Source organism: Ranitomeya imitator, chromosome 2, assembly GCF_032444005.1.
Source record: "Ranitomeya imitator isolate aRanImi1 chromosome 2, aRanImi1.pri, whole genome shotgun sequence".
In the NCBI taxonomy this organism is placed as follows: Eukaryota; Metazoa; Chordata; class Amphibia; order Anura; family Dendrobatidae; genus Ranitomeya; species Ranitomeya imitator.
The window spans coordinates 643,940,355-643,961,399 of NC_091283.1; the positions used below are offsets into that span (position 1 = coordinate 643,940,355).

The following is a 21,045-nucleotide window of genomic DNA, read 5'->3' on the forward strand; positions in this document are numbered from 1 at the left end:
CTGCAAATGTTACATGTCGCCAGCAATCTAATTCAGCCAATTTGTGTTCCAAAATTCAAATATTGTTCTTCCCGTTTCAAGCACTGCAGTTTGTCCAAGCATAAATTTTTATGAGCTCAAAAAGTTACTTTTTTGGTGTTACTTCTTGCAAAAGTGAAAAATTTGAGGCCAAAGCAAGAAAAATGTATTTTTTCATTTTCACAGTTCAACATTATAAACTTCTGTGACCCACCTGTGGGCTCAAGGTGCTCACCACACACCTATATACATACCTTTTGGAGTCTAGTTTCCAAAATAGGGTCTCATGTGGAGGGTTTTCACTGTTTAGGCACATTAGGGCCTATCCAATTGCAGCATGGTGTTCACTAATGATTCCAGCTAATTTAGCATTTAAAAAGTCAAATAGCGCTCCTTCCCTTCCGAGCCCTGCCATGCTCCGAAACAGTAGTTTTACCCCACATATGGGGTGTCTCAGCATAAAAAATGTGGTTTTGTAAATTTTGTTGGAAAAATTAGAAATTGCTGATCAACTTTGAACCATTCTAACTTCCTTACAAAAAAATAAAAATTATGTTTTAAAAATGGTGCAGATGTAAAGTAGACATGTGGAAAATGTTATTTATTAACTGTTCAGTGTGGTATAACTATCTTATCTAAAGGCACAAAAATGTAAAATTTGAAAATTACAAACATTTTCAATTTTTTGGTCAACATTTTCAATATTTTCCTGAACATATGCAAATCATATCGACCAAAATATACCACTAACATGAAGTACAATATGTCATGAAAAAACGTTCTTAGAATTACTGGGATCCGTTGAAGAGTTCCAGACACTTGTTACATTTAAAAAAAAGTGTCCTGGTGAATAAGGTCTAAGTTAGTTTCATCACTACAGATTAAATATACACAAATGTTCAGTCTATTTGCATTATGCCTTTGTATACTTGACAAAAGCTCTCTCACCGTCAAGACTATTTTATTCCAAATAAAAGACTGAATCTTTGTTATTTCCTGGCACTTTATGCTCACACTGATGTTTCACCACTCGGATTGGAAATATTACTTTCTATTTATCCATTACGGCCATGTAAGGAAGCCAAAAAACAGAACTATTCAACGTCATGTATTTCTTATAAAGAATACTAACTTACAACTACGGTAGCAGGACTGCCTTAGGTGAAGCTGTTAATATATTTCAATATCATATCCGGACTGGCCATCTGGTAGTTCTGGCAAATGCCATCCACCTAACCCTACAGCCAATCTGTGGCCTGAATGACCAGGTTGGCCGCCGAGTTCCAATAAATAGCAATGGCACGTCATTAACAATCCATAGACCCCACTCTTATGTTCTATATTAAAATACGTTATATTAAAGATTCTGGGCACTTTCTCTTGTTAGTGCACCTTTCATCACACACTGACCAGCAGTTCTGTCCATACAATGGCTGCTGCTAGAAGAACATGTGACCAGACAAGTCGATTAACCTGCTCTAATAGAAAAGTAGCTTTCCCATGAGAGGTGATTTCCCAGATGGAGGAGGCTTATGGACAGATCTGGTGACATGACCCTCCACCAGCAATCATTTTATGGACAGAAGTGCTGGTCAGTGTGGGAGAAAAGCTGCACTAACAAGTGAAAGTGGCCAACCATTACTAGTTGGTATGGGTTACTTTTGACCTTATTGCACTGGAAAAACCAACTTGTGACAGTGTATGATCCATGTTGTACTGTGTACCGCAAACAAAGAACAGGTACTAGATAATATTAGGACTTTATACCATATTTTCCATCTCTCCATGAACATCCAGGAAGCTCCATTAAAAAGGGTACACCGCCTGGACTCACATAACGGCACAGTATAGTTAGCTACTCAGCAGCTGTGCTGGTGACATTCAATGCTGCGGATTGGTGTACAGCTACCTTATAAGATGTTACTATATTCAGTGGTGAGCATGCATCTAAGAGGATACAGTACAAGTAAATCTAAATGTATACTGTACAGGTAATACCAGTCACTTACTGATGTCTCCAATTGAAGTTGTTCATTTTCATGTTTCTTCTTCATCTGGGGAAGACCACTATGACTTCTACAAGCCACCATTTGTCTCAGCAGAAAGCAATACACAAACATCTATCTCTGATTACTTCTAGAGCACCCGTTCCATTTTCCCCCCACTTCTACATTGCGCCACTTGAAGAATCTAAGCTACACCGTGCTTCCTGGTGCCCTAAAGAGTAACATTACTTCCCTTTTGTTCCCTCCACAGTACCAGTATTCTCAAAAATAATGTAGAGTAGTGATGTCTCTCTTTGTAACCCCTTAACAAAATAAATGTCCCTTTCTGTGGCTCCTGTACAGTTCTAATGTTTAAGTTGCCTTTTATGGACAGAGTACTATAGTAAAATTCCCCTTTGTGGCTCCACACAGTAGAAATGTCTTGCTTTATGCTCAAACATAACAGTAATGCCCCCTCTCCAGTGGCACCAACACAGTATTAATTTCCACTTTTTATGCCTCATTACAGTTGAAATTTCCCAAATTATGGGATAAGTTCATAATCTACAAGCCACAATGGGTAATATTATTAATGTCCCTCATTGTGGAGTAATAGTGTCAACGGTTCTGCCCACGATAACAGTGATAATATCTCTCAATTGACCCCATGCAATTATGTTAACCATTTGGCCCTATACACTTATAATGTCCACCATTCAGACCTTATCTAATAATAATGTCATCCAATTGACCATATACACCAATAATGTTCCCTATTATGGACCCAATATTGCCAATATTGCACTATCCCCTGTGCTAGCGCTCGTAACATAGACATTAAAACATTACGATTGGTGTCACCTGCCCCTGCTCCTATAATGATTAGCATGCTTTTTCTGCTTCACAGCCAGCAAAGATGGTCAGTGTGGTGCAATCAAGTGATATCATTTGATGCCTATGATTGGCGTACAGACATCTGATAGGCCGGTGGCTTGTGTAGGCATAGTGGAGCAGGGAGCCAGTGGCTTACCCACTGTGAACGAGATTGATATGCCCCAGATTCAAGGCCTTTTGGGGGATAGTTGCCAAGTCCTAAATGTCCTCCCTAATTGTCCTCCCTACCATCAAGGAGAGTGTGAGGTGAGCTGCTGAAAATTGAACACAAAGATGATGCAGACTGGTGAAGTAGATGTCATGTATAGCTTTGGCATATTGTCATAAGTGTCACAAGTGCCACCTACTTGGCACTACTCAAGTCAACCTGTTGCCCCATGTATGAAATTTGTTACCAACAAGTTTACTGTCTGGTCACAACTATTTCCTTTGGCCATCCTTTATTGGGTAACTACAGTACTCATTCAATACAGCAAAAAAGGGGCAGCAGTGTTTACCTGCCCAGGTCTCAGAACTAATACACTCTCAGGATGCAGCAAACCCATAGTTAAGATGGCAGCAACACAGGTGCAAAATACTGATGAGACAACCACTCACAACCTACCAGTTCATGGAGGGGGTGATTTCTTAGTATTAGATTGCATCAAACAGCTTTTATAGGGTGCTGGTTCCTTAGTGAGAGCTATCAATCACCCAGAGCGGTTTGGGTAGCATAAACCACAAGACAGGTTCCCTTTAAGCTGTAACAAACAGATCCAACCCGGTAGAAGACACCAGGGCACACAGATGTGTCCATATCCCCACGAATGTCCATGGATAATGTGAGTTTCTCATACTTTTTGTTGGAATTACAGGGGACATGTTTGCATTTATATAGCTATACGAAAGTAATAGACTTGTTCTAAGTTATAAAAGCTGAAAACGTGATTATGGAGATCAGGAAGCTCAAGGGTTGCTGCTTAACCAGGCTAAAACAAATCCATATTTTTTAGAACATTTGCAAGCAGAAATTATTTAAAATTATCAAGTGACAAGAAAATGAAGTACATATAGTACTCTACAACTGCCACTCACATTGATTGTAAAGCTATAGTGATTGCAATCTGCAAATTCAGTGATATCTGCTGTTTGGGTGTAGACTTACCGTGTCCGAAAGAACAAGCCTTCTCCCTTGTATCTACTGTACTGTTCACTTCTTCATCACAGTGGAAGAATTAAGTAAAGCTACATCATCCACAGCCTCGTGTTTATTACAAATAAATGTCAGAGACATTTATATCATCTGCAACTGGCAATATTCCCAGATCGGAAAAATCAGCCAGTGACGTCACCACCTGTCCAGAGGACTCTTTCATGTAAACTGCTCGATGATTCACTGCTCTGATATTGTATGAGACAATAGATGCAATATTCTTACAATATCCGTCAGTGATCATGTAGTCCTTCGTGGATATCATCTTGAATGATTCAGTCCAGTGTAATAATTCAGAGGATGAGGTATTCTCAAGTAGTTCTACTTAAAGGGGTTGTCCAGGTTTGACAGCAATGCCTGCAGTTGCTCCATGTGACTGTAGACTTGTGAATCGTGTGCACACTGTCTTGATGTTCCGGATTGAATTGCAGGGGCGATTGAGACGTTGCGCACTTGCAGGCAGGCGAATAGACACATTCAGCTTATCTCAAATCACTTCTAGTCAGCGAAGCCTGATGAGACTAGTCGGCACATGTGACTGATTGCTCGCCTTAGCAATAATCAAAACAGTATGATCCCTAATGCTGTCATTATTCAGACATTTACGCTCACACAGAGTGACTGAAGACTTTGCTCTTAGATCTAGACAATGAATAAAGAAGGCAATCATAAGCCAATTACATTCAAACACTATGGTTGACAACTAGGTCATACTTCAAGCCTTACTGTAGTCATACTTCCCAACTTTTGAAGATGGGAAAGAGGGACAAAGTTTGCGGCGCGCAACGCGTGCCGTGGCACATTTTAGGACACGCCCCTGACCACACCCATTCATAATTAGTCACACCCATATCCACGTCCCAACCACACCCATTTAGCACTGCTGATCCCACTGTTTCAGATATACAATAATTATAAACAAAAAAATATGGCCACACAGTGCTCCATACTGTATAATGACTGTTATGAACAGGTAATTCAGAACCACAATGGACATTGAAGTTCAGAGCACACAAAGTGACCTGACAATTACCAAAAAACAAGGACAAGCTCTGAGACGTGGGAACTCTGCTGACCGCAATCCCTAATCCTAACACACCACACTTGAGGTAGCCGTGGATTGCGCCTAACGCTCCCTATGCAACTCGGCACAGCCTGAGAAACTAACTAGCCCTGAAGATAGAAAAATAAGCCTACCTTGCCTCAGAGAAATTCCCCAAAGGAAAATGTCAGCCCCCCACATATAATGACTGTGAGTAAGATGAAAATACAAACACAGAGATTAAATAGATTTAGCAAAGTGAGGCCCGACTTACTGAATAGACCGAGGATAGGAAAGATAGCTTTGCGGTCAACACAAAAACCTACAAACAACCACGCAGAGGGGCAAAAAGACCCTCCGCACCGACTAACGGTACGGAGGTGCTCCCTCTGCGTGTCAGAGCTTCCAGCAAGCAAGAAAAACCAATATAGCAAGCTGGACAGAAAAAATAGCAAACAAAAATAACACAAGCAAAACTTAGCTTATGCAGGATAGACAGGCCACAGGAACGATCCAGGAGGAAGCAAGACCAATACTAGTACATTGACTGGAGGCCAGGATCAAAGCACCAGGTGGAGTTAAATAGAGCAGCACGTAACGACTTAACCTCATCACCTGAGGAAGGAAACTCAGAAGCCACAGTACCACTCTCATCCACCAAAGGAAGCTCATAGACAGAACCAGCCGAAGTACCACTCTCGACCACAGGAGGGAGCTTGGCCACAGAATTCACAACAGTACCCAGTACCCCCCCCTTGAGGAGGGGTCACCGAACCCTCACCAGAGCCCCCAGGCCGACCAGGATGAGCCACATGAAAGGCACGAATCAGATCGGCAGCATGGACATCAGAGGCAAAGACCCAGGAATTATCTTCCTGACCATAACCTTTCCACTTAACCAGATACTGGAGTTTCCGTCTCGAAACACGAGAATCCAAAATCTTCTCCACTATATACTCCAATTCCCCTTCAACCAAAACCGGAGCAGGAGGATCAATAGATGGAACCACAGGTGCCACGTATCTCCGCAACAATGACCTATGGAACACGTTATGGATGGAAAAAGAAGCTGGAAGAGTCAAACGAAAAGACACAGGATTAAGAACCTCAGAAATCCTATATGGACCAATGAAACGAGGCTTAAATTTAGGAGAGGAAACCTTCATAGGAATATAACGAGATGACAACCAAACCAAATCCCCAACACGAAGTCGGGGACCCACACAGCGCCTGCGGTTAGCGAAACGTTGAGCCTTCTCCTGGGACAAAGTCAGATTGTCCACTACATGAGTCCAAATCTGCTGCAACCTATCCACCACAGTATCCACACCAGGACAGTCCGAAGACTCAACCTGCCCTGAAGAGAAACGAGGGTGGAACCCAGAATTGCAGAAAAACGGCGAAACCAAAGTAGCCGAGCTGGCCCGATTATTAAGGGCGAACTCAGCCAAAGGCAAAAAGGACACCCAATCATCCTGATCAGCAGAAACAAAACATTTCAAATATGTTTCCAAGGTCTGATTGGTTCGTTCAGTCTGGCCATTTGTCTGAGGATGGAAAGCCGAGGAAAAAGACAAATCAATGCCCATCCTAGCACAAAAGGCTCGCCAAAACCTCGAAACAAACTGGGAACCTCTGTCAGAAACGATGCTCTCTGGAATGCCAGAGGAAGGCAATTTAGACAAGGGCACCAAATGGACCATCTTAGAGAAGCGATCACAAACCACCCAAATGACCGACATTCTTTGAGAGACGTGGAGATCCGAAATAAAATCCATAGAGATATGTGTCCAAGGCCTCTTCGGGACCGGCAAGGGCAAAAGCAACCCACTGGCACGAGAACAGCAGGGCTTAGCCCGAGCACAAATCCCACAGGACTACACAAAAGAACGCACATCCCGCGACAGAGACGGCCACCAAAAGGATCTAGCCACCAAATCTCTGGTACCAAAGATTCCAGGATGACCAGCCAACACCGAATAATGTACCTCAGAGATAACTTTATTCGTCCACCTATCAGGGACAAACAGTTTCTCCGCTGGGCAACGGTCAGGTCTATTAGCCTGAAATTTTTGCAGCACCCGCCGCAAATCAGGGGAGATGGCAGACAAAATTACCCCCTCTTTGAGAATACCCGCCGGCTCAGGCAAACCCGGAGAATCGGGCACAAAACTCCTAGACAGGGCATCCGCCTTCACATTTTTAGAGCCCGGAAGGTACGAAACCACAAAGTCAAAACGGGAGAAAAACAGCGACCAACGAGCCTGTCTAGGATTCAACCGTTTGGCAGACTCAAGATAAGTCAAGTTTTTGTGATCAGTCAAGACCACCACGCGATGCTTAGCTCCTTCAAGCCAATGACGCCACTCCTCGAATGCCCACTTCATGGCTAGCAACTCTCGATTGCCAACATCATAATTTCGCTCAGCAGGCGAAAATTTCCTGGAAAAGAAGGCGCATGGTTTCATCACCGAGCAATCAGAACTTCTCTGCGACAAAACAGCCCCTGCTCCAATTTCGGAAGCATCAACCTTGACCTGGAACGGAAGCGAAACATCTGGTTGGCACAACACAGGGGCAGAAGAAAAACGACGCTTCAACTCCTGAAAAGCTTCCACAGCAGCAGAAGACCAATTGACCACATCAGCACCCTTCTTGGTTAAATCAGTCAACGGTTTAGCAATGCTAGAAAAATTAGCGATGAAGCGACGATAAAAATTAGCAAAGCCCAGAAACTTCTGCAGACTCTTCAGAGATGTTGGCTGAGTCCAATCATAAATGGCCTGAACTTTAACAGGGTCCATCTCGATAGTAGAAGGAGAAAAAATGAACCCCAAAAATGAAATCTTCTGAACACCAAAGAGACACTTTGACCCCTTCACAAACAAAGAATTAGCACGCAGGACCTGGAACACCATTCTGACCTGCTTCACATGAGACTCCCAATCATCCGAGAAGACCAAAATATCATCCAAGTATACTATCAGGAATTTATCCAGGTACTCTCGGAAGATGTCATGCATAATGGACTGAAACACTGATGGAGCATTAGAAAGTCCGAATGGCATAACCAGGTACTCAAAATGGCCTTCGGGCGTATTAAATGCTGTTTTCCATTCATCGCCCCATTTAATACGCACAAGATTATACGCACCACGAAGATCTATCTTGGTGAACCAACTAGCCCCCTTAATCCGAGCAAACAAATCAGATAGCAGCGGCAAGGGGTACTAAAATTTGACCGTAATTTTATTTAGAAGGCGGTAATCAATACAAGGTCTCAGCGAACCATCCTTCTTGGCCACAAAAAAGAACCCCGCTCCCAATGGCGACGAGGACGGGCAAATATGACCCTTCTCCAAAGACTCCTTCACGTAACTCCGCATAGCGGCGTGCTCAGGTACAGATAAATTAAACAGTCGACCCTTAGGAAACTTACTACCAGGAATCAAATCGATAGCACAATCACAATCCCTATGCGGAGGTAGGGCATTGGACTTGGGCTCATCGAATACATCCCGGTAATCAGACAAGAACTCTGGGACCTCAGAAGAGGTGGATGATGAGATAGACAGAAATGGAACATCACCATGTACCCCCTGACAACCCCAGCTGGACACAGACATTGATTTCCAATCTAATACTGGGTTATGGACTTGTAGCCATGGCAACCCCAACACGACCACATCATGCAGATTATGCAACACCAGAAAGCGAATATCCTCCTGGTGCGCAGGAGCCATGCACATGGTCAGCTGGGTCCAATACTGAGGCTTATTCTTGGCCAAAGGCGTAGCATCAATTCCTCTCAATGGAATAGGACACTGCAAGGGCTCCAAGACAAACTCACAGCGCCTAGCAAACTCCAAGTCCATCAAATTCAGGGCAGCGCCTGAATCCACAAATGCCATGACAGAATAGGAAGACAAAGAGCAGATCAAAGTAACGGACAAAAGAAATTTCGACTGTACCGTACCAATGGTGGCAGACCTAGCGAACCGCTTAGTGCGCTTAGGACAATCGGAGATAGCATGAGTGGAATCACCACAGTAGAAACACAGCCCATTCTGACGTCTGTGTTCTTGCCTTTCAGCTCTGGTCAAAGTCCTATCGCACTGCATAGGCTCAGGTTCATGCTCAGATAATACCACCAAATGGTGCACAGATTTACGCTCGCGCAAGCGTCGACCGATCTGAATGGCCAAAGACATAGACTCATTCAGACCAGCAGGCATAGGAAATCCCACCATGACATCCTTAAGGGCTTCAGAGAGACCCTTTCTGAAAATAGCTGCCAGCGTACATTCATTCCATTCAGTGAGCACGGACCACTTTCTAAACTTCTGACAATAAATCTCTATCTCATCCTGACCCTGACACAGAGCCAGCAAATTTTTCTCTGCCTGATCCACTGAATTAGGTTCGTTGTACAGCAATCCGAGCGCCAGAAAAAACGCATCAATATTACATAATGCAGGATCTCCTGGCGCAAGGGAAAATGCCCAGTCTTGAGGGTCGCCACGTAATAAAGAAATAATGATCTTAACTTGTTGAACTGGGTCACCAGAGGAGCGGGGTTTCAAAGCCAGAAATAGCTTACAATTATTTTTAAAATTCAAAAACTTTGCTCTATCTCCAGAAAATAACTCAGGAATAGGAATTTTAGGTTCTAACATAGGATTCTGAACCACTAAATCTTGAATATTCTGTACATTTATAGCGAGATTATCCATCAAAGAGAACAGACCTTGAATGTCCATGTCCACACCTGTGTTCTGAACCACCCTGATGTAAAGGGGAAAAGAAAGACAGAACACAGTGCAAAGAAAAAAAAATGGTCTCAGAACTTCTCTTTTCCCACTATTGAGAAGCATTAGTACTTTGGGCCTCCATTACTGTTATGAACAGGTAATTCAGAACCACAATGGACATTGAAGTTCAGAGCACACAAAGTGACCTGACAATTACCAAAAAACAAGGACGAGCTCTGAGACGTGGGAACTCTGCAGACCGCAATCTCTAATCCTAACACACCACACTAGAGGTAGCCGTGGATTGCGCCTAACGCTCCCTATGCAACTCGGCACAGCCTGAGAAACTAACTAGCCATGAAGAAAGAAAAATAAGCCTACCTTGCCTCAGAGAAATTCCCCAAAGGAAAAGGCAGCCCCCCACATATAATGACTGTGAGTAAGATGAAAATACAAACACAGAGATGAAATAGATTTAGCAAAGTGAGGCCCGACTTACTGAATAGACCGAGGATAAGAAAGATAGCTTTGCGATCAACACAAAAACCTACAAACAACCACGCAGAGGGGCAAAAAGACCCTCCGCACCGACTAACGGTACGGAGGTGCTCCCTCTGCGTCTCAGAGCTTCCAGCAAGCAAGAAAAAACAATATAGCAAGCTGGACAGAAAAAATAGCAAACAAAAATAACACAAGCAAAACTTAGCTTATGCAGGATAGACAGGCCACCGGAACGATCCAGGAGGAAGCAAGACCAATACTAGTACATTGACTGGAGGCCAGGATCAAAGCACCAGGTGGAGTTAAATAGAGCAGCACCTAACGACTTAACCTCGTCACCTGAGGAAGGAAACTCAGAAGCCGCAGTACCACTCTCATCCACCAAAGGAAGCTCATAGACAGAACCAGCCGAAGTACCACTCTCGACCACAGGAGGGAGCTTGGCCACAGAATTCACAACAAATGACCCCACATGATGCTCAATACTGTATAATCACCGCACATGATGCTCCATACTGTATAATGGCCATTCATGATGCTCCATACTGTATAATGGCCACACAGTGCTCCATACTGTATAATGACCACACATGATGCTCCATACTGTATAATGGCTCCACATTATGCTCCATTCTGTATAATGACCGCACATGATGCTCAATGCTGTATAATGACCGCACATGATGCTCCATACTGTATAATGACCGCACATGATGCTCCATACCGTATAATGACTGCACATGATGCTAAATGCTGTATATTGGCTGCACATGATGCTCCATACTGTACAATGACCACACATGATGCTCCATACTGTATAATGACCCCACATGATGCTCCATACTGTATAATAACCGCACATGATGCTCCATACTGTATAATGACCACACATGATGCTCCATACTGTATAATGGCTCCACATGATGCTCCATACTGTATAATGGCTCCACATGATGCTCCATTCTGTATAATGACCGCACATGATGCTCCATACTGTATAATGACCGCAACGCGCACCGCGGCAAATTTTAGGCCACACCCATTCATAATTAGTCACACCCATATCCACATCCCAACCACACCCATTTAGCACTGCTGATCCCACTGTTTCAGATATACAATAATTATAAACAAAAAAATATGGCCACACAGTGCTCCATACTGTATAATGACCCCACATGATGCTCCATACTGTATAATGGCCGCACATGATGCTCCATACTGTATAATGACCGCACATGATCCTCCATACTGTATAATGACCGCACATGATGCTCCATACTGTATAATGGCCACACATGATGCTCCATACTGTATAATGGGCACACATGATGCTCCATACTGTATAATGGCCACACATGATGCTCCATACTGTATAATGACCGCACATGATCCTCCATACTGTATAATGACCGCACATGATGCTCCATACTGTATAATGGCCGCACATGATGCTCCATACTGTATAATGGGCACACATGATGCTCCATACTGTATAATGACCGCACATGATGCTCCATACTGTAATGACCGCATATGATTCCATACTGTATAATGACTGCACATGATGCTCCATACCGTATCATGGCGACACATAGCTACTCCTACACACGCGGCTGCGCTCCGTACACTTTGCACACACGGCTCCGCTTCGTGCACCTCGCACACACACGGCTCCGCTCCGTACACCTCGCACACACACGGCTCCGCTCCATACATCTCGCACACACGGCTCTGCTCCGCACACCTCGCACACACACGGCTCCGCTCTGTACACCTCGCACACACACGGCTCCGCTCCGTACACCTCGCACACACACGGCTCCGCTCCGTACACCTCGCACACACGGCTCCGCTCCGTACACCTCGCACACACGGCTCCGATCCGTACACCTCGCACACACACGGCTGCGCTCCGTACACCTCGCACACATACGACTCCGCTCCGTACACCTCGCACACACATGGCTCCGCTCCGTACACCTAGCACACACACGGCTCCGCTCCATACACTTCGCACACACACGGCTCCGCTCCGTACACCTCGCACACACGGCTCTGCTACATCCACACTGTACACCTCCTGATCCCACACAAGGCAGCACACTTACCTCATCCTGCGGCTGCAGCACCATGTGGCAAGTTGGGAACCAGCACAGGCAGCCGAGTCCTGCAATCCACAGAGGTCCCGATCATGTGACCCCTGACTCCTCCCCTCCTGTGACCTCATCACAGGTCCTGTGCTCCGAAAGCAGGCAGCCATAGGGAAGGGTAAGGGCACGGGGCATGGCTTAACAAGGGGGCGTCTCGGTCCTGCTGTCTGCGGGATCAGAGAGTCCCGTGCTGGACAGCAGGGCAAAGGCTCAAAACCGGGACAATCCCGTACAATGAGGGATGGTTGGGAGCTATGCTGTAGTTGCCATTATAATCCTCTAGTCCTAACCTTCTAACATCTCAGCCACACAATGCATGTCAGGCATCAACTATTAGGTAGCAGAACAAACAAAATCTTCTAAATGCACAGCTCCCATCTCTAAACCTAGGCTCCACTGCCTCCATAGCAAGAACCTTTCTGTCATCACCTGCCCCAGCACAAAAGGACAATCAGTCACTGGCAGGTGACCTAGGATGCAGCATTTAGATACTTGGAAGTACGAACCACAGGTACAGGAAATCACCCAGTAATCAGTAGTATTACAGAAATACTCTAAATCTCCTTCTTATACATGCTTTCCACTGCCTCACCCAGGGCCAGACTGGCCATCGGGCAGTTCTGGCAAATGCCAGAAGGGCAGGTGCCAGGAGTGGGCCGCTGCCACTGTCAGCGGCGCCAGGGCCGACCCCTCCCTGCGCTGACATTCTATGGGGGCTGGCTGCATTACATTCTATGGGGGCTGTGCTGTATTACATTCTATGTGGGCTGGCTGCATTACATTGCTGTATTACATTCTATGGGGGGCTTTATTACATTCTATGGGGGCTGGCTGCATTACATTCTATGGGGGCTGGCTGCATTACATTCTATGGGGGCTGTATTACATTCTATGGGGGCTGTGCTGTATTACTTTCTATGGGGGCAGGCTGTATTACATTCTATGGGGGCTGGGCTGTATTACATTCTATGGGGGCTGTGCTGTATTACATTCTATGGGGGCTGTGCTGTATTACATTCTATGGGGGGCTTTATTACATTCTATGGGGGCTGGCTGCATTACATTCTATGGGGGCTGGCTGCATTACATTCTATGGAGGGCTGTATTACATTCTATGGGGGCTGTGCTGTGATACATTCTATGGGGAAGGGCTGTATTACATTCTATGGGAGGGCTTTATTACATTCTATGGGGGCTGGCTGTATTACATTCTATGGGGGCTGGCTGTATTACATTCTATGGGGGCTGTGCTGTATTACATTCTATGGGGGCTGGCTGCATTACATTCTATGGGGGCTGTGCTGTATTACATTCTAAAGGGGGCTGGGCTGTATTACATTCTATAGGGGGGCTGTATTACATTCTATGGGGGGCTGTATTACATTCTATGGGGGCTACATTATATTCCATGGGGGGTTGTATTATATTCTGTGGGGAGGTGAGCTGTATTACATTCTGTTGGGGGCTGTATTACATTATATGAGGGGTGTATCATACTCTATGAGGGGGCTACATTATATTCTATGGGGAGCTGCATTATGCTATATGAGGGGGCTACCATATATATGCAGGGGCTGCATTATACTATATGAGGGGGCTGCATTATATTCTCTGGGGGGTTACATTATACTCAGGGGGCTACAATATATTCTGTGGGGTGGCTGTATTATACTCTGGAGTGGCATCATTATACTATATGTGGGCTGCATTATACTCTATCGAGTACTATGGGAAATACATTACACTATATGAAGAACTATGGGGTGAATTATACTGTGGGAAGTGAATTGTACTACATGGATGACAATGGCGGTGCATTATACTATATGGAGTACTATGAGGAGTGTATTATACTATTTGGAGGACTGTGGCAGTACATTATACTATATGGAGGACTGATGAGTGTATTATACTATATGGAGGACTGAGGAGTGTATTATACTATATGGAGGAGTGTATTATACTATATGGAGAACTGAGGAGTGTATTATACTATATGGAAGAATTGCAGTGTATTTTAATATATGGAGGTCTATGAGGAGTGTATTAAACTATATGGAGGACTATGTGGAGTGTATAATACTATATGGAAGACTGAGGAGTGTATTATACTGTATGGAGGACTGAGGAGTGTATTATACTATATGGAGGAATTGCAGTGTATTTTAATATATGGAGGACTATGAGGAGTGTATTATACTATATGGAGGACTATGGGGAGTGCATTATACTATATGGAGGACTGAGGAGTGTATTATACTACATGGAGGACTGAGGAGTGTATTATACTATATGGAGGACTGAGGAGTATAATATACTATATGGAGGACTGAGGAGTGTATTATACTATATGGAGGACTGAGGTGCACATTATAATATATGGAGGACTATGGGGTGTATTATACTAAACAAGCAAAATGCTGCCTATTCATCAAGTAATTAGATTGTTTATGTGGGAACAGAAATCCTTGTTCTAAGCAGCACATCGCCGGTGTAAACTCTAGATGGGCTGCTGATAACATGATACTGTATGGGGACAGATTGATCTAATTGTGATTGTTCTGTTCCCTTCATTCTTTCTCAGTTGGTGTAAAGAGGCCGGGAAACAAGCGAACGACTTCAGTATTGTCGATCACACTCATTTAGCGGCCTGAGATCAGCGCATGTAAATACAGCAGAAATGCTTCGCAGGGAGATGAGGCAAGGATGATGACAGTTGTAGTTACCACCCTGCTCCTGGAATTAGCGCTAACTCTACTGCTTTTCCCAGCCGAAAGAGCATTTAATTCTGGTATGTGTAATGATTTTTAGGGTTGATGTCAGCTGCTTTATGTCAGCTTCTATCAATCCCTGGTGTAAGTAATGGAGAGGTGTCTATCAGACACCCCCACTACTAGCCCAGACCTGGCGAGACCCAGCGACTCTGAAGAGCGGTGAAGGTAGTAATAATACCCGTGGAAGCTCTTGGTATTAGCGCGAAACGATCGTTGTCGTCTTGCCTGTCGCACTCCTACTTTCACTCCCTCCCTGGAACCGTGAAGATGATTTGCTGCATGTTCTAATAAAGGACGTTTGAATTGCCACTGATTGGTGAGTGCTATTGCGTTTTTTCTATTTTTTTATTTACATGGACACTTTGTTTCACGCAAGCACCGCCTTTCACTTGATCGGACTACCTTTTGTTGGGAAACTCTCCACATTGAGTTTATAATCTCTGCAAAGTCGAGCTGTGCCGCTTACTTTTTTTCTTTTTTTTCTTTTCTTTTTCTGGTCTGTAGTAATAATACCGCTCTTCACAGTCGCCGAGCTCAGCACGAGACCCGGAATATCTGAAGAGCGGTGACATTACTGATGTCACCGCACTTCAGAGTCAACCAAAAGTGGCTGTAGGCAAAGTATATGGAGCATCAGAATGAGGTTCCATAGCCTTTGGTCATCTCATCCCTTCATTATCTACGAGATCCAGTTATGGAGGTAAAGTAGCGGCTTTTTTTGGTACTGCAACTAAAAGCAATAAATAGGACCGAGCTGTAATGTTGTATATAGCTGTGATTATATGTTATACAGTCGTGTTACACTCCCCTCACTTCTTGTAACCTACAAGTGTACAAAGATATTATACAGTCACCATGTGACAAGTGGGCCTGTGCAACCTCAAATGCCAGGCCTGAATTTTAGTCCCAGTCCAGCCCTGGCCTCACTTTTCAGAGGACACAGTGCATCATAAATTTTAAGGTCTGTCTCATGTGTAACGAGATGGACATATTGCCACATTCCCCCCTTAAGACAACAATGTTGTAATATCTTATGTAATATCTAAATGGTGTCCTCCGTCTTTTGTAAATGCTGTGTAATGTGATGTAATGTGAATAGTGTAGCGCGTTAGTATATGTGAAGTTGACCATAGAGTAGAAAGAGTTAACAGTTGGGATTAGGGGCTATGTAGGAAAACAGTGGGGAACGTCCTGATAGAAAGGAAGATAGGGTCTGGAGTGCAAAATGAGCATACTCAAAGGTTCAAAGTGCTGCATTTGAGGGTGACCCTGAATGAGAGGAGAATTAAGATGACGGATAGCGAGATCCTGAGCATAAGTGACAAAGAGACAGAGTGGCCTTCTGGAGATGGGTCCTAGGAGAAGATGTCTAACCACGCGACCCAGAGCGTAAAACGCTGAAAGGTAATGGGTCTAATCAGTACTGAGAGACTGGGACTAATGAAGGGTTGCCAAGTGGAAGCCAGTAGTGGAGGAAATTGGATGAGGAAACTGCCGAACAAGTAAAGGAGACTTGTTAGTTAGGAGTAGGACTGTGGTGAAGTAAGGAGAAACAGTGGATAAAGAAAGTCCTGGGGTATACTACTATTGTAAGGAAGGATACTGTGTGAAAAAATGCTTCAAACTGTAAAGAATACTGTTATGGCTGCCAAAGCGAGTAGAAACCAGGAAGACAAACACCTGAATCTGACAGGTTCCTGTACAGACTAGGAAATGCCCTTCTCTGACCCTGGTCTGTCCCTGCCTTGGCACACTAAGATAATGCAATGTTGCCCCCCCTCAATGGAAACTTACCCTGAATGTCCTTAGCGGCTCCTAGGATCTCTAGAGAAACAGTACCCTAAGCAGGTAAGGAATCACACATAAAACAACTGCAACTAACACAAACTACAACAAAGTGAATGAATCCAAGAAAGTGTATCAACAGCAGGAAACACCAGTAGAAGAAGGTATTTAAGCTGCACCTGATAGGTGATAGGACAGAAAAACATCTGTCACTCAAAACCGATAGAAACAAAGATAACAGAACTAAAAAAGCCCAAAGAAAAGGTGTATCTGTTGTGGCTCAGTAGGAAGGGATGCTGACCACAGAACACAGAATCAAGGGTTCGAATTCAGAAGCATAACAGAAATGTTCATAAAGCTTTGTACTCACTGTCCTTGGTATATTACCCTGACCAAGCTGCCGTTCAGTAAAGAGTTTATTTATGAATGGTGGTCTCCCTCATTGAGCTGTAAAACACTTGAAAAAATCAGCAACATCGGTTACATGTACAGGCATAATGCGCTCACAGTCCAAGTGCACACACCCACCCAGGACCCCTACATTCATGTAACATGCTGTAGACAAGAGCTTCACCTGTGGCTACAGCCCCCGCCACCTTACACTTGGTTAGCACCAGGCTCTTTATGGCGATTGTCAGTCCTATAACTGTTAAGCAAAATACTTCTATTCCTTCATTCAGTGTCAGTAATAAAATGGGTGTGCCACATGGCATTACAGCCCATTCACACACTATTGTCAAATTATGTATGTGGTGGAATTTGTGCAAAAAGGCTTCATTTTGTACCATGTTAAAAAAATATTTAAAAACTGGGCTTTGAAAGGCATGTGTAAACTTATCCTGCAGTAATGTTTGACATTCACGTCTCCATAGGAGACATCCTTTGAAATTTGTTTGCTTGATATATAGGTGCACCACACAAAATTAGAATATCATCAAAAAGTTAATTTATTTCAGTTCTTCAATACAAAAAGTAAAATTCGTATATTATGTAGAGTCATTACAAACAGAGTGATCTATTTCAAGTGTTTATTTCTGTTAATGTTGATGATTATGGCTTGCAGCCAATGAAAACCCAAAAGTCATTATCTCAGTAAATTAGAATACTTTATAATACCAGCTTGAAAAAATTATGTTAAAATCCAAAATGTTGGCCTACTGAAATGTAAGTTCAGTTAATGTACTCAATACTTGGTCAGGGCTCCTTTGGCATCAATTACTGCATCAATGGCAGCTTGGCATGGAGGCGATCAGTCTGTGGCGCTGCTGAGGTGTTATGGAAGCCCAGGTTACTTTGATAGCAGCCTTCAGCTCATCTGCATTGTTGGGTATGGTGTTTATCATCTTCCTCTTGTCAATACCTCATAGATTCTTTATGTGGTTAAGGTCAGGCAAGTTTGCTGGCCAATCAAGCACAGTGATACTGTTGTTTTTAAAACAGGTATTGGTACTTTTGGCAGATGCACCTGTAATTTGTTATTGATTTTTATTTTAGGCACAGTTATACTTTATTAACCTTTTTATACAGGATTCTGGATTCTATTTTTTACATGACTGTATGCTGACGTTAACTTGTATGCTTGCTACTGGATATATAGGAGACTCAGTTACTGATTTTGTGAAGTTTAGAAGAGGAAACTATAAAGTTTTTTATTTTTCTCTTTTCTCCTTTTTTCTTCAATAATAGTAGAAGATTATACAACACAACCAGTGAATCATTTGCATTTACACCTTACACAGCAGATTTTAAATAGCATCCGACCATAAAGCTCAAATCTCCAACAAACCTCATATTTAGTCATACAGGTCTTTGAGGTGTTAATTCATTGACACTTTTATATCGTCTATCTGTTGTTGCATTCAGGAGAAATTAGCATTTAGATTCATATGCAAATGATTGTTAAGAGCTATGGGTATGACAAAGCACATAAATGGCCTCACATGTCCAAGGTTGTTATACCACCTAGCATCAGCATCTTTGTCTTGATTTATTGCACACTGTTTGATTTTCTTGCCTGTCATACAGACAGTAATTAATCAATGAAGACAAAGAAACTGGTGTCAGGCAAGGAAACAACCTAAGGAAGCAGTAAAGTGCTCTGTCAAGCCCACAGCACTTAACGGTTTATATCCATGTCAAGTAATATACTAATTTCTTGGGAGTGCAGCAATAAAAGATACAAAGGTGTCCCTGGATTTACATTTAAAAGAACTACATGCCCATGTACAGGTCCTTCTCAAAAAATTAGCATATAGTGTTAAATTTCATTATTTACCATAATGTAATGATTACAATTAAACTTTCATATATTATAGATTCATTATCCACCAACTGAAATTTGTCAGGTCTTTTATTGTTTTAATACTGATGATTTTGGCATACAACTCCTGATAACCCAAAAAACCTGTCTCAATAAATTAGCATATCAAGAAAAGGTTCTCTAAACGACCTATTACCCTAATCTTCTGAATCAACTAATTAACTCTAAACACATGCAAAAGATACCTGAGGCTTTTATAAACTCCCTGCCTGGTTCATTACTCAAAACCCCCATCATGGGTAAGACTAGCGACCTGACAGATGTCAAGAAGGCCATCATTGACACCCTCAAGCAAGAGGGTAAGACCCAGAAAGAAATTTCTCAACAAATAGGCTGTTCCCAGAGTGCTGTATCAAGGTACCTCAATGGTAAGTCTGTTGGAAGGAAACAATGTGGCAGAAAACGCTGTACAACGAGAAGAGGAGACCGGACCCTGAGGAAGATTGTGGAGAAGGACCGATTCCAGACCTTGGGGAACCTGAGGAAGCAGTGGACTGAGTCTGGTGTGGAAACATCCAGAGCCACCGTGCACAGGCGTGTGCAGGAAATGGGCTACAGGTGCCGCATTCCCCAGGTAAAGCCACTTTTGAGCTACAGAGAAGCAGCACTGGACTGTTGCTAAGTGGTCCCAAGTACTTTTTTCTGATGAAAGCAAATTTTGCATGTCATTCGGAAATCAAGGTGCCAGAGTCTGGAGGAAGACTGGGGAGAAGGAAATGCCAAAATGCCTGAAGTCCAGTGTCAAGTACCCACAGTCAGTGATGGTGTGGTGTGCCATGTCAGCTGCTGGTGTTGGTCCACTGTGTTTCATCAAGGGCAGGGTCAATGCAGCTAGCTATCAGGAGATTTTGGAGCACTTCATGCTTCCATCGGCTGAAATGCTTTATGGAGATGAAGATTTCATTTTTCAGCACGACCTGGCACCTGCTCACAGTGCCAAAACCACTGGTAAATGGTTTACTGACCATGGTATTACTGTGCTCAATTGGCCTGCCAACTCTCCTGACCTGAACCCCATAGAGAATCTGTGGGATATTGTGAAGAGAAAGTTGAGAGACGCAAGACCCAACACTCTGGATGAGCTTAAGGCCGCTATTGAAGCATCCTGGGCCTCCATAACATCTCAGCAGTGTCACAGGCTGATTGCCTCCATGCCACGCCGCATTGAAGCAGTCATTTCTGCCAAAGGATTCCCGACCAAGTATTGAGTGCATAACTGAACATTATTATTTGTTGGTTTTTTTGTTTGTTATTAAAAAACACTTTTATTTGATTGGATGGGTGAAATATGCTAATTTATTGAGACAGGTTTTTTGGGTTATCAGGAGTTGTATGCCAAAATCATCAGTATTAAAACAAAAAAAGACCTGACAAATTTCAGTTGGTGGATAATGAATCTATAATATATGAAAGTTTAATTGTAATCATTACATTATGGTAAATAATGAAATTTAACACTATATGCTAATTTTTTGAGAAGGACCTGTATGTGGTTTTGGGAAGTTGATCCTAATGTCAGACTGCCTTTACACGGACTGTTCATACCACTGACTACTACGTGGTGACATGAAGAAAAAGGGGCAATGGTGAAAAAGATTAAGATATCTCATTCAAATGAGGAGTTTTCACA

At 43.4% G+C, this 21,045-nt stretch overlaps 1 protein-coding gene across 1 annotated transcript in view; it reads right to left on the bottom strand.

Moving 5' to 3' along the window:
* The window catches only part of LOC138667663 (uncharacterized), a 98,137-nt gene extending 93,991 nt beyond the window's left edge, over positions 1 to 4,146 (bottom strand). Inside the window, exon 1 of the mRNA XM_069755789.1 lies at positions 4,042 to 4,146. The gene's annotated coding sequence lies outside the window, so the exon portion shown is untranslated. The remainder of the gene's footprint in view (positions 1 to 4,041) is intronic.
* Positions 4,147 to 21,045: the final 16,899 nt, after the last annotated feature.